Raw genomic sequence first — 15,265 nt, forward strand, 5'->3', positions numbered from 1 at the left:
GAAAAACATTTGTTTTCTGTTAGTCATTCCCTTAAACCTTGCTTCCAAGATCTTGTTCTTTTGTTCTCTTGGCCTTTCTCTATTCCTTTATCACCATTGAGTTAAAATCCTGGAGTTGCCTTTTATAACATCACTAGGAACTCCTTCATGCCGTAGAATGTGGTGTTCAAGAAGGAGGCTCATCACCACCTCCTCGAGGATAATTAAGGTAGTGCAGTAAACACTGGCCTCGCCCACAGGCATCGTTGATCAGAATTGTCCTCTCTTGTTTCCCCAGACCTCTAAATACCATCTCCTGAATATTCTTACACCTCTTTGGAACTGTTCAAACTGTTCAAACCATTCCATGTCCATTCCAACTCATTGGCCTATATTTTCCAAAAGATTCTTACTGAGCATCCATAGGTAGGCAGTTGGCATGAGCCATCCCAACTGTTCCTTATCTCACACTGATAATGGACACTGACTCGAGACAGTCAAGTTCGAACTTAATACTTATGACTAAATCACAGAATCATTAGCACAGAAAAAGGGTACTTGGCCTGTTGGACCCATACAAGCTCTCTGTAAAGCTATCCAATTAGCCTCTGCCTGTTTCCTATAGTCCTAGAAATATCTTTACTGGAGTATTTATCCGATTCCCTTTTGTAAGTTAATTGTTTGTTCCCATCGCCTTTCCAGGCAGTGCTTTTCAACTCAAGGAGGAGGCAGATATTATTCTGGAAGATCATGTAGCTGAGGTCTATGGGGAAATGGCACAGAACAGGAGTTGAGGCCTGAGGCAGATCAGCCATGATCATATTGAATGGCAGGGCCGGCTTGAGGGGCAGAGTGGCCTACTCCTGCTCCTATTTTAGTTCAACACAACGCGTTGCGTAAAAGAATAATTCTCAACTTCCTTAGCACCTCCCCTAAACCCCAACTGCTGATTTTTAGCCAATTATCTAAAATCTGCGTCCACTAGTTACCAAAGCTCCTGCTGGTGAAAATAGTTTATCCATAATTGCAAATCCTTCATCTGAAGTATTTTTCAGCATTCTGTCGAAGGAACGCTGTGGTGTTCCTGAAGCCTGGCACCACTTCGGAGAGGAAGAAAGCTTTAAATGGCTCACAAGCTGAGTTCAGCTCGACAAGTGTGCCAAGCTTCTGCAGCTGCCAACAACAATCACTCCAGGTGCCCGAGGCATAGCAGCATTTATAGTTCTCCTCCTCCTCTCAGTGCCAGGCTGCTTGGTCCTGAAAGATATATCATCAGGACTCCACATGGAACTGACCCAGAAGCATCTTGTGGAGTCAGGGTGGAGCATGCCAGGTGGGCTTAAGGCTAACCTGATCCAGTGGGTTTCCCTATCAGGCCAAGCCTTCAGGTACTTAACTTGAAAAAGATGAATAAAAAAAGTTGCATTTTTGTAAAAGGGAAAAAAAAGTAGTTATCTTGGTCAGTATATCAAATATACCTCGTGGCCCCTGCACTTTTCTTGTTTACCTGCAGTGCACTTCCTCTGTAGCTGCTACACTATATTCTGCATTCTGACTTCTTTTTACTACCCGATGTACTTATGTATGGCATGATCTGTCCAGATGGCACACAAACAAAAGTTCTTCATTGCATCTTGGTACACGGAACAATAATAAACCAATTTCAGTTCCAAGTTCTGTGCTAATAAGAAAGGTAATTTAAAGTCTAGATATAGTACAAAATTTACAGACTAGGTAATGATTATCAGGTATTCTCAGTAGGATACGCTACCAGTAGATAGTGACACACTGTAAAATGCAGAAATGGAATTTTTTCATGCTTCTGGGTGTCTTGCATGGAAGGCTGTGGAGAAAAATGGCTCCTTGGACCATGATGAATTCCGTAATCTTGTCACATTCTAATGCTATCTGCCAGTTGTCTTCTTCATAAACTGGTAACGTTATACAGTCATCCTGAGAACACGGAGAGTCACAGAGACCCATCTTGTGGCAGAGCTCACAGCGGGTTTTGAGATCTGACTAGAGTCACCTGCAGCAGTCTAGACTAACACACAAAAGCACTGGAGGAACTCAATGGGTCCGGCAGCATCTATGGAGGGAAATGGGCAGTCTGGACAAATGGTTTCCAAAGTGGAAGTCAATGCACTTGGGTGGATGGCAGGATATTAAAAAAAGCATAGGCAAGGGTCAGCAGTGCAGGGTTCAATGAATGCAGACTACAAATAGAAGAGAGGCCTGGGGAGTTCTGGGTGGGGAAGCACAGGAGAGAGAGGCTTGGAGAGCATGGGGAGAACATGGGAGAGGGAGGCCTGGGTTGCTTGAGGGGAGTGCAGGAGACAGAGGCCCAGGGAGCTTGGGGAGAGAGCAGATCAGCAGACTAGAGAACTACAAATCCTGCCTCCACCTCTAAAACCACTCACGCCAGCTCTGTGTAATAGTGAAATATGAATGAAATATTTTCTTACTACACTTACTTTTAGAACTTAACTGAAGTGGTTTGACTGCATCTACAATTAGATTTATAGTTACCTAGTTAATATTATTGGGTCTCGTGGTTGAACCATTTGGTTAAAGAGGGTCACCCAAAAAAACTTGAAAACCAGTGGTCTAGCTAGTTCCAGCAATGTAAATGTTAAATGCTGCTGCAACCTTGTCTGCATGGGCAATGTAATTCCAGAGGTGTCGCACTGTTTGTATTCTGTTGAGGCCAGAGATCTTTGCAATGACCTCCTTAGTAAATCACAACCTCCCCATGTACTGGGTTACACATCTGCAAGAGCACTGCTGTAATGGTGCAACAGCTCAGTAACTGGACTATGAAATGTAGCAATTTGAACTTAAATCCCACCATGGTAGCAGTGGAATTTGAATTCAGTCGAAAATCTTTTAAAAAGACAGCTAGTCTCAGTAATGATGATCACGGACTCCAAGATTGTTGTAAAAAATGCATCTGGTTCACTAATGTCCTTCAGGGACGCCAGAGCCAGCAATGTGGTTGACTCTGAAACAGCCTAGCAAGCTATTTGGTTTAAGACAATGAGAGATGGGCAATAAATTCTCGTCCTGTCAGTGGCACCCAGAACCTGAAAAGTGAATAAATAAAAAAAATGCCCTGGATGGACAGACCCTTCTGCAGCAGATGGACTGCATCCAGAGTAGGTTACTAATACTTAGAATCGGTGGGTTGTTTTATGAGGAAAGGCTGGACAGGGGTAGGCATGTACTGCTGGAGTTTAGAAGAGCGAAAAGAGAACATGATTGAAACATAAGATTCTTCAAAGGAAGAAGGTTATAAAAATTCTGCCAGAAATGTAAGAGAATCAAGGGTCTAGAGAAAATGAGGAACTGAAGGAAATTAGTAGTGGTAAAAACAAAGTATTTGAGAAGTTGACAGGACTGAAAGTCACTGAAACTAACATGCAGGTAAAGCAAGCAAATGGGAAGGCAAATTGTATGTTGGCCTTCATTACAAGAGGATCCATATACACAAATAAAGATGTCTTACTGCAATTATAGAACCTTAGTGAGACCTCTGATGAAAAATTGTGTACAGTTTTGTTCTCCTTAACCAATGAGGAATATACTTGCCCTAGAGGAAGTGCAAATGAAGACTCAGCGAATTGGTTCCTACGATGGTGGATGTGCCGTATGAGGAGAGATTAAGTAGACTAGAGTTTGGAATAATGAATAGATATCTCTCTGAAAATTTTCAAATTCTCATAGGGTTTGGCAACATAGATGCAGGGAGGATGTTCCCCTGGATGAAGTGTTAGGAATACAGGGTCATAGAGTTGGCATAAGGCATAGACCATTTAGGACAAAGATGAGGAGAAATTTCTTCACTTAGAGGGTGATGTATCTTTGGAATTCTGTATCGGGAGGGCTTAGAGGCTCAGCTGGTTTATTCAAAACAGAGATCAATAAATTTCTTGATATCAAGGGAATCTAGGAATGTGGGGATAGGCCCGAAAATGGAGCTGAGGTAGAAGATCAACCATGATCTGGATGAATGTCAAAGCAGGCTTGAAGGACCAGATGGGCTATTACTGCTCCTGTTCTTATATTCTTATGTTTTATGTGATATTCCTGAGGGATCTTGGGAGGTTGGGTGTGAAGAAGAAAAAAAATCTAGAACAAAGGATCACTCATTTAAGAGAGAGAATTTTTTTTCTCTTAGAGGGTTGTGAGTCTTTTGAAATCTCTTCTTCAAAGGACCATGGAAGCAGAGATAAACAGATTATTGATAAGCAAAGGTTACAGCGGGTAGACAGGAATGTGGAGTTAAGGCTACATCAGATCAGCTATTGTAGCGGTTGCTACCACGGAATAAAACAAGACTCTACTCGGAGGATTGCCAAACAGAACTGGTTTATTTTCCCGCCTTGCGCGGGCCCTTTAAGGGAGAATGTTCCCGCCCAAAACAACTGGCAATGACGTAAGTCCTACGTCATCAGGACTTTCCCGCGCGCGGGTTCTCCCCGTCGCTCGGAAAGACGAGGCCCGCCGCCATCTTGGGCCTCGTCGCTCCGACACCGCGCGACCCGACTGCCGAGCCGTTTCGCCCGACTAGACGGTGAGTCACCACACAACCCCCCCCAGAACCGGCGAGACAGTCCCCAAGGTCCGTGGGCTGCGCCAGCTGCCGCTTAGGGGGGCGGCCTCTGCGTCACGGCGTGGCAACCTCGACAGGCTGTTGCAGATCCAAATGGGCCGGTTTGAGGCGGTCCGCCGTGAAAACCTGTTCCCTGCCTCCAATGTCCAAAATAAAAGTGGATCCGTTATTCCGTATGACTCGGAACGGTCCCTCATATGGTTGTTGCAATGGCGCCCGAGGTGTGCCCCTGCGAACGAAAACAAACCTACAGTCCTGTAGTTCCTTGGGCTGGCAGGATGGGGCTTGACCGTGCTGTGAGGTGGGAATCGGGGCCAAGGCGCCAAGCTCCTCGCGCAGTCTGTGTAGGACTGCTGGGGGTTGTTCCCCTTGGTCCCGAAGGGCAGGTATGAAATCCCCGGGGACAACTAGTGGCGCCCCGTATACCACTCAGCTGACGAAGTGCGGAGGTCTTCTTTGGGGGCAGTGCGTATGCCGAGCAGGACCCAAGGCAGCTCGTCAACCCAGTTAGGACCCTTCAGGCGGGCCATCAAGGCCGATTTCAGATGGTGGTGAAAACGTTCCACCAACCCGTTTGATTGAGGATGGTAGGACGTGGTGGTGTGCAGCTGCGTCCCTAGCAGGTTCGCTAATGCAGCCCAGAGACTGGAAGTGAATTGGGTGCCTCTGTCTGAAGTGATGTGGGCCGGAACGCCAAAACGTGAGACCCAAGTTGTGAGCAGCGCCCGGGCGCAGGAATCAGTTGTGATGTCAGTCAGGGCGTCTTTGGCCTTAACGAAAGCAGCCGCAGCCTCGTCAGTCCAGGTGATGTCCTTGCCCTTACCAGCCAGCAGCGAGAACAGAGGGCGCATGATACGGGCTGCTGCAGGGATGAAACGATGGTAAAAGTTGACCATCCCAAGGAATTCCTGTAGGCCTTTGACTGTGTTGGGGTGGGCAAAATGGCGGATAGCATCCACCTTGGCGGGTAGGGGCGTTGCCCCGTCGCTGGTGATTTTGTGGCCGAGGAAATCGATAGAGTCAAGTCCGAATTGGCACTTGGACGGATTAATCGTGAGGCCGAAATCGCGGAGGCGGGAATACAGCTGGCGGAGGTGGGAAAGGTGTTCCTGGCGGTTACGGCTGGCGATCAGTATGCCGTCCAAGTAAATGAACATGAAGTCCAGGTCTCGGCCTACCGCGTCCATCAGCCGCTGGAAGGTCTGCGCGGCGTTCTTAAGGCCGAACGGCATCCGAAGGAATTGGAACAGGCCGAATGGGGTGATAATCGCAGTTTTGGGGACGTCATCCGGATGGACCGGGATTTGGTGGTATCCCCTAACGAGGTCCACTTTGGAAAAGATGTGGGCCCCGTGTAAGTTCGCTGCAAAGCCCTGGATGTGAGGGATGGGATAGCGGTCCGGGGTGGTGGCGTCATTCAGCCTGCGGTAGTCGCCGCAGGGCCTCCACCCTCCGGTGGCTTTGGGAACCATGTGCAGGGGGGAGGCCCAGGGGCTGTCTGACCTGCGAACAATCCCCAGCTCCTCCATGTGACGGAACTCTTCCTTTGCCAGGCGGAGCTTGTCTGGAGGTAATCGTCGTGCTCGGGCATGAAGGGGTGGCCCTGTGGTAATGATGTGGTGTCGTACCCCGTGTGTGGGCCTAGAATTTGTAAATGAAGGTGCCAAAATCGATGGGAATTCGGCTAGGAGCTTGGCGAAATCGTCGCCAGAAAGGGAAATGGAGTCCAGGCGCGGGGCTGGTGGGCTGATCTCTCCCAGGGGATAGGTCCGGAGAGTGCTAGAGTGGACTAACCGCTTCCTTCGCAGGTCGACTAACAGTGTGGGCCCGAAGGAAATCGGCTCCTAGGAGTGGTCGGGTGACGGTGGCAAGGGTAAAGGTCCAGGTAAAACGGCTGCCGCCAAAGTGTAATTGAAGCGTACGGGTGCCGAAAGACCGTATCGTTGTACCGTTGGCGGCATTGAGTAGAGGACCTGGTGGCCTGTCACGAGTGTCGCGGCCTGTCGGGGGCAAAATACTGACCTCCGCTCCAGTATCAACGAGGAAACGCCGTCCAGATTTCTTGTCCTGAACGAAGAGGAGGCTCTGTCGGCGGCCAGCCGCCATAGCCATCAGCGGTGGCTGGCCCTGGCGTTTCCCTGAAACTTGCAGGGTGGGCGGCATCGACGGGCCTCCGCACCCCACCTCTGATGGAAGAAGCACAGCTGGTCACCCGTGTCGTCGTCTGCGTTCCTGGGGCGTGGCTGCTCGGTTGCTGGGGCCAGGCGAGGCGGGCGTTGGGCTCGCGGCCTGGTGATTTGACTGACGGACGAACCGCTCTCGCGCTTGGCCCTCCACAGGACATCTGCCCAGGCAGCCACCTCACGGGGGTTGCTGAAGTCGGCGTCAGCTAACAACAAGTGGATGTCATCGGGGAGCTGTTCGAGGAAGGCCTGTTCGAACATCAGGCATGGCTTGTGTCCCTCGGCCAATGCCAGCATCTCATTCATTAGGGCGGATGGGGATCTGTCCCCCAGGCCATCCAGATGAAGCAGGCGGGCGGCGCGCTCACGACGGGAGAGGCCGAAGGTCCGGATCAAAAGGTCCTTGAAAGCTGGGTACTTATCTTCCTCCGGAGGCGACTGGATGAAGTCTCCAACCTGGGCGGCTGTCTCCTGGTCCAGAGAGCTAACCACATGGTAGTACTTCGTGGAGTCGGAGGTGATCTGCCGAAGGTGGAATTGCGCTTCGGCCTGGTCAAACCAGACGCTGGGCCGAAGTGTCCAAAAGGTGGGCAGCTTGAGGGCCACTGCGTTGGCTGCTGCGCTGTCGTCCATTTCGCGGGTCCAAAAGCCGTTTGGACCGTCGGGGTCACCAATGTAGTGGTTGCTACCGCGGAATAAAACAAGACTCTACTCGGAGGATTGCCAAACAGAACTGGTTTATTTTCCCGCCTTGCGCGGGCCCTTTAAGGGAGAATGTTCCCGCCCAAAACAACCGGCAATGACGTAAGTCCTACGTCATCAGGACTTTCCCACGCGCGGGTTCTCCCCGTCGCTTGGAAAGACGAGGCCCGCCGCCATCTTGGGCCTCGTCGCTCCGACGCCGCGCGACCCGACTGCCGAGCCGGTTCGACCGACTAGATGGTGAGTCGCCACACTATGATCTTATAGAAGGTGGAACAGATAAAGGGTTCCTGATTCGTTGTTCATTTGGGTCTGCTGTGCCTGCTCTCATCTCCTCCTCCACGTATTCTTGCAGGAGAGGCATGTGGGTGGCACATTGGCACAACTGGTAGAGCTGCTGCCTTACAGTGCCAGAGACCCAGGTTCAATTCTGACCTCGGGTGCTATTTGTGTGGAGTTTGCACGCTCTCCCTGTGACTGCACGTGTTTTCTTCAGGTGTCCCATTTTTCTCCAACATCCCAAAGAAGTGTGGCTTGGTAGGCTAATTATCCACTGTAAGTTACCCTGGGTGTGCAGGTGAGTAGTAGAATTGGGGGGAAGTTGATGGGAATGTGGGGAGAATAAAAATGGGATTAATACAGGATTGGTGTAATGGATGGTTTATGGTCAGTGCGGACTCAGTGGGTCAAAGGGCTTGTTTCTGTGCTGTATCTTTCTGTGACTTCCACTAACAGAGTGACCAGGACTGGCAATTTCCTTTCTGCTGATGACTCTTGCCAGTTGTTCAGTTAGGCTGAGAAGCACACCATTCACTCTCTGGGTAAAGTACATAGAGAATATCCAGGAAAAACATTGGTAGAGTGTTGGTGAAGTCTTAACAAAGCATCAAATAAGTTTTTGAATTTTTGTTATGTTTAACACTTCTTATCAAATGCAGTGTAGTCAATTTCAGCCATCAAACGATCATTGAAAGTTAAGGAAGGCCTTCAATACTCAGCATGAACTTATTTACTCCTGTTCAGCTGTTTGGACTTTAGAGAGTTTGATATGGTGGCATTAGCCACAAAAATGTGCACTTTCCTCAAAGAGCTAAATTGTCATTCAGACAACGAATGAACCTGCACACATCCATCCCACCACTGGCTTCAACTCCTCTACCAAGGTGGCATCATATACCAAATGTAGGCTAAACTAACGTCAGGTTGAAGTCCCCACTTTCACCATTTCATTACCATCTGGAGTATTCAATTATTAATGCTCTTAAAAATTTGCATTTATATTGCTCCTTTCAGAAACTTGAGATGTTCCAAAGCATTTAAAGCCAATGAAAGACCTTTCAATATACAGCACTGTAGTGATGCACAGCAAGCTCACACAGACAGCTATGTGAAAGACACCAGATAACCAGTTTTGGCAATGTTGATTGAGGGATAATCATTGGCCGGAGAACCTGGAATAACTCCTCTTGTCTTTGAAATGGTGGCAAGGGATCTTTTACTTTGAACTGAAACTGCAGGTAAGACTTTGGCTTAACATTGGAAGTTGACACCTCCCACAGTGCAGCATTCCCTTGGCGCAGATGGTGTTCAAGCCTCTTTAGTGGGACTTGAGTCAGTCATAGAGTTATACAGTCATTGTGTTATACAGCCCTTTGCTCTACCAAGTCCATGCCAATCGTCAAGCACCCATTTACACTGCCTTACATTAATCTTTATATTCCTGTCATTATTCTCCCTATATTCCCATCAGCTCCCTCCAGATCCTATCTTTCATCCACACACTAAGCGCAATTTATAGTGGCAAATTAACTTAGCAACCCACACATCTTTGGGATGTGGGGTAACTGGAATAGCCAGGGGAAGTTGACATGGTGACAAGGACAAAGTGCAAATTCCACAGAGACAGCACCATAGGTCAGGATTGAACCCAGATCACTGGAGCTGTGAGGTGGCAACTCTACCAGGTGCATCCCTGTGCCACCCATTAACACACAGTGTTATGACCTTGAGGTGAGACTGCCATCTTAACCACAGCTCGCAAATCCTTCTCACTCAGTCCTCTTTTTATTCAAGTCTGCTTTGTTGTTAAGTATGATGCTCGTCATTGCCTATTTCTTGGTTCAGTTCATTCTCTTCCCTGCTCCTCTCAACCTTGGTTGGTTTTTGCCCCGGGGGTCCAGGTTCTTTATCAAATCGATTGACTCTGAGAGTGAAGGCAGACCGGTGAGACTACGAGGAAAAACACTGGCTAAAGATTCGTACAGCTCTACAGGACTTACGAGAGCAGAATAAGTCATTCTAGGAAATGGTTTATTCATTAAGTGGGCAATCAAAAAAAAGCTTTTAATTGCATAGGGTGGCTGATGACCCCAATCAGTGAGTAATGTGTTTGCGAGAGTGCCTTCCAACAGAGGCAACCTGCACCACCAATCTGTCCCAATTTTTGTGTAGTGCAGAATGAGCATTGGACAAACAGCAGTGTTCCTTTGTTTCTTACTTTGGTACTTGAGTCGAACAACACACTGTGAGGTGATTGCAGGTTTGCCTGAGCTGACCTAAGCTAAGCTAAGCTGAACACAAAAGTAAATATGGATGATGAAGTTATTTGATTTATATATCTCACCCCTCCAATGAAATGGCCAATCCCACTGCAGATTCTGTCTGCTGCATGCGTGGCTTTTGAGTTGCTGCCCTACTTCCCTAACATTGAGGAATTGATCACTTTGTGAACAAGAACATCTTGCTATCAGTCCTGTCCTTGCTCTTTACTTATGTTCCTATCTGTCCTGCAGGTGTGGGTTAACTGGAAGTATCCAGTCCACTCTCTATCCTTTACATACTCTGATTTATTTCTTGCATGGAAAATATAGCTGGGTGCAACAGGTTCAAGTTACAATCACTCCTAAACACTTTGTTACTCCTTTATAACCTCTTGCCTCCTAAAGAAATATATGCCAAACTGATCAAGTTCAAGTTTATTGTCATGGGCATACATACCCAGCATATAAATGCCACGAAAATTAGCTTTCTGTAGCAACAGCACAGTACGTTACAAACATGACAAAGATAAATTACATAAACTTAAATTATACAGAAGTTACATGACAAAATAAACAAAAATAAACATAGCTATATTAGTGCAAGTTGAGGGAAATATAGTGGAAGGTAGAATTAGGGTTTTTGTCAGTTCAAGAAACTGATGGCAGTGGGGAAGAAGCTGTTGTTGAACCTTGAGGTGTGGGTCTTCAGGTTCCTGTACCTCTTGCCTGAAAGCAGCAACGAGAAAAGGGCAAGGCCCGGATGATGGCGTTCAAGTCCAAGTCAGAAGGATGTACATTTATCACTTGATCAGGACCTGATAACAGCAGCTATGCTGATGGACCCAGTGAGCAGTGAGTGCTGCATTGACAGAGGTACCAGCTGTTAGTCGAGACATTAAACCAAGGCTTTCATCTCTCTGCTCAAATAGATGTAAAATAACCCAATGCACTCATCAGAAAGGAGTGGTAGATCCTCCTGGTGTCCAGCCAGTGACAGAGCCCACTTGGAAAGTATGGAATTTGGAATTACTTTCAATTTGGTCTCAGCATTTGCTGAACTTGACAGTTTATTGCCCTAGTGTTATGTTTGAACCTCAGCTGAATTTCATCTCTACAATCAGTCATTTGCTGGGATCATATACTTCCATCTCAGCCACATTGCCCATCTTCAGTTTACACCCATCCTACTGAATGCTAATTTTTTTCTGTGCTTTTATTATCTTCATGCTTCAAAAGTTCCATTCCCTTCCTTCCCAGGCAATTAATCCCTCAACCAACTCACTAAAACAGATTATCTGGTCATGATCTCATTAAGGTTTATGGACGTTCCTGTGTGTGAATTTTCTCCCAAATCTCCCCACAATATGAAGGCAACAAAACTTAGCAAAGAGCTTGGGTAACCTGACAACACTTAAGGTTTCTTCCCTTTGGCTTCTGTTCTTACCACCCATTGAATTGAAAACCCTTCTCCTCACTTACAAATTGCTCACCATTTCTCACTTCACTTTACCTTCACCCGACCTCAGCAACATGCTCCATCCATCCCAGATCAGGCTCCCTTGTCTTCCAATAGCAGGAGCCTGTCTGTTCCCTGCTCCATCATTGGAGGGGACCGTGATTCATTGTGGTCGGCACTGCTCCATTCTTGAGACATTCAACCCCACTTTCAAAAGCCTCCCACAAGTCTATCCCACTGACTGCTTTTCCTTATCTCTCCAACGATTTTGTATTGGGGAGTCTGTGAAGCACCAAACTGTAAAGAAGAAAGTTGGTGGATGGATACTAGTGATGAATTGAAATTCTGCCCAGTACCTTGAAAGAATGTTTGAAGTAAAAGTAGGAAAAGACTGACTGGAACAAAGAGAAGTTAATTTAGCATTGCTGTTACCACCTTGGACCATGCTGCTGTGGAGTGACGGTGATTATGTGCTTCCGCTAATGGTGAACCTTACCATAATGTTGGTCATTACGCAATTGTTGGCAAGGTCTTTGCATCCCAGTCTAACACTGGGGACCTGGTAACTGATTCTCCTCATTGTTCGTCTGTCTTTCATCGTCTTCCCTCCTAAAGAAATTGTCTCAACAACAATATGTTAGAACTGCCCACCTAACATCTCTGGGGTTCCAAGTTCAAATTTACTGCTGGCTGTCTACACTGTTCCCAAGATTACATAGTTTATGAGGGAATTACAGTCCTTGACTTGCAACAATACCTTACTGTAATGGACGTATGGTTCCACAGATTGATTAATTATTCACAAAGCAGATATGCTATGTCTTCCAGATTACCTTTCCTGTTGAGTTATCCCAAGCATCAATCAAACTGTAAAACAGAAAGAAGCAGGATGTTGCTGGGTGATTTGAAAGCTGAATGCATATTTGGCCCAGAATTCTTCCTGAAAACTAACTTATTCTACTGCAACTATTCACAGAGCGCATATGCAATGATTATTGTAGATTAGTTCTGACAAATCTCAGTCTCTTTAGGTTGAACATAAAGTTAACATCAACTTTCCATGTCATTTGTTGGATGGATCCATGCCATTAACTTGAATGTCAAGTTCTTTGTCATGGAAAATTCAGCAAGGACTGTCAAGAAATGCAACCTAGCAGCTTTGAGGGACTGATCCTCAAAGACTTAAGAAACATAGGATAAGAAAAGATGCTTAGTCTATAAGAACTGAAGCCTTTTACCATGGGAAATCAAGCTACACAAAGATTTCAGTTTATTAATCCAGTTCCTACCACTACCACTAATCCAGTACGAGTAACCCATTAATATTCTCTTATCACCCAAGATTGAAACCCAGTCTCCATGTTCCTTCATTCTTGCGACCCCGTAGTTCAGCTTTGACTCAATGTCCTTCTAGTCCCATCTGACACAGACCCAATGTATAATCTTGTTCCCTAGCCAGCTGTGCTATTTTCTTCTCCACTGCCGCATCCTTCTCCTCACAACCCCCAACATCCACTTTAGTTCCTGTGCACTTGTGCCTGGTGTCTAACCACATGCAGCGTCCTTCTTTATCCCAGTACTTTACATTTCATTGGTCTTTGCAATCACTATGCACTTGCCCTTAAATAGGTGAGGCCACCTTTAAATGCAATGAGCCACAATATTAGGCTCCTTGCTGGTGTAAATTGGTAATCACCAGTAGTTTAATGCTGACTGCACAGCAGTTATTTGAACCTAATATGCTGTCTGCATCACAGTGAATGGCTTCAGGTTAATTATGTACAGCGATCCACATGTTCATTTTCAGGGATTAGCCAATTTAATCCCCAATAATTGCAACACATTTCAACCAGGTATTTATCTGCTCCAATTTTAAGACGTTTTAAGTGCTCTTACTGGGAGTTTTTCCCACATCTGCTGTTGTGAGCAAAACTGATAAATCTCTTATTTAACCAGAGCCTTGTGAAGTTTTGACACAGGTTTGACCAACTCTATGTTCACAGCGTAGGTCAGGTTACATTTACGACATTTGCCTCCAAGTTTATTAATACCACTATGATTGTCTTCTAAAGGTTATCATTGGATCTTAAGCCACAGTTTAAGCCACCACTATACCTGAGAAACACTGGCCTAGAAATTCAGCTGTGTAGTGCTGCTTTTTCAGAGGACTTCATCTGAAAATCGGTTCTTTTCTGAAGTGCAATGCAACCGTGACCATTTCCATGTGAAACGACATCACTCCAGACATTCAGCCACAGATCACCCTTGCACCTCTGACACATTTCCACACTGATTTTCTGTGCAATGCTTCATGTTGCTGGATAAAAAAAAGTAGCCCATGCTATCCTGGAAGCACCCGTCATTCTGTACTCCAGGGCCAACCAAACTTTAATTATTAACTCCAGCTGGGATCCAACTCAAGTATAGTCCTGTTACTTGCCTCTTTTCTTTGGGCTCCCTCTTTGACGCCAATCCCCACAATTACTGATTTCAATGCCCCCTATCCAGCTCAGTCCAGGCCTGATCCTTGGATCAACTCCCCAAAATGGTCCCAACCTCAGACTGCCCTCCCCACAAACACTCAATCACCCACAATTTGGCTACGGGTCATACTGTCTCATTCCCAAACACTTCATGCCTGGTCACAATCACCACTTATCCCTTTGTTCGCTCTGATGATAACTCTTCAGCAGAGACCAACTGCCGAAACATACTGTGCAACAATCGTATAACACACCCGCTGGGAGAGCACAACAATTTCTATGCTGTTTTTCTTTTTCATGTCACAGTTTACCTGAATAACGGAAACTGAAGTGTTCAAGTCTTCAGTCTTTCCCTTCAATAACCTTCTTGGACCCATCCCCCCCAGTGGATCTGCTCTCCCCTCCTCCCCCACACCTGCCTATCACTATTTCTTACCTGCATCTACCTATCAATACCTTGTGCCCACCCCGCCTCCCCTCTTTTGTCCACCTATCACTGCTCTGCTTTTCCCTCCTATATATTGGGCTTTCCCTTTTCCTATCTTCAGTCCTGAAGAAGGGTTCTGACCCGAAACGTTGACCGCCTGCTTTTCTCCAAGGATGCTGCCTGGCCTGCTGAGTTCCTCCAGCACCATAGTGTTTTTCCCTTAATAACATTGCCTGGACTTGGACCCTTTTATCCAGGGCTCTGGAATTCCTTCCTGAAGGGTGGGCACAGTGGTGTAGCTAGTAGAGCTGCAGCCCCATAGCTTCATTGACCTGGGTTCAATACCAACCTCCGATGTTGTCTGTGTGGACTATGCACAATTCACCCTGTGACTGCATGGGTTTCCTCTGGATGCTCTGGTTTCCTCCCACATCCTGAAGATGAGCTGGTTGTTGGGTTAAGTGAAAACTGTAAATTGCCCCTAGTGTGTAGATGAGTAGTAGAATTTGGTAGGGAGGTTGGATGGAATAGGTGGGAATGTGGAGAGTGAAATGGAGACACAAGAGACTGCAGATGTCAGAATCTGAAGCAAAAAAAATCAAACTGCTGGAGGAACTCAGCGAGTCAGGCAGCATCCGTGGTGGCAAAAGGATAGTCAATGTTTCGGGTCGAGACCCTGCATCAGGACTAAGAGTGTCAGGGAAGATAGCCAGTAAAAAGAGGTGAGGGGAAGGGGTGAGGCAGGAGCTGGCAGGGTAGGATTAGTGTATAATGGGTGTAGACTGAGTGGGCCAAAGGGCAAGTTTCCGTGCCTTTCTGTACAGTTCCTTAAAGATACTCATTGAAACCCATGATTTTAACCAAGCTTTTGTTCACTTGCCTT

The 15,265-nt window shown here is 46.7% G+C and overlaps 1 protein-coding gene across 1 annotated transcript in view; it reads left to right on the forward strand.

Moving 5' to 3' along the window:
* Positions 1–15,265, forward strand: part of igsf21a (immunoglobin superfamily, member 21a) — a 265,795-nt gene that overhangs the window by 130,672 nt on the left and 119,858 nt on the right. The window lies entirely within an intron of this gene.

The sequence above is a fragment of the Pristis pectinata genome, chromosome 26, assembly GCF_009764475.1.
Source record: "Pristis pectinata isolate sPriPec2 chromosome 26, sPriPec2.1.pri, whole genome shotgun sequence".
NCBI lineage: Eukaryota > Metazoa > Chordata > Chondrichthyes > Rhinopristiformes > Pristidae > Pristis > Pristis pectinata.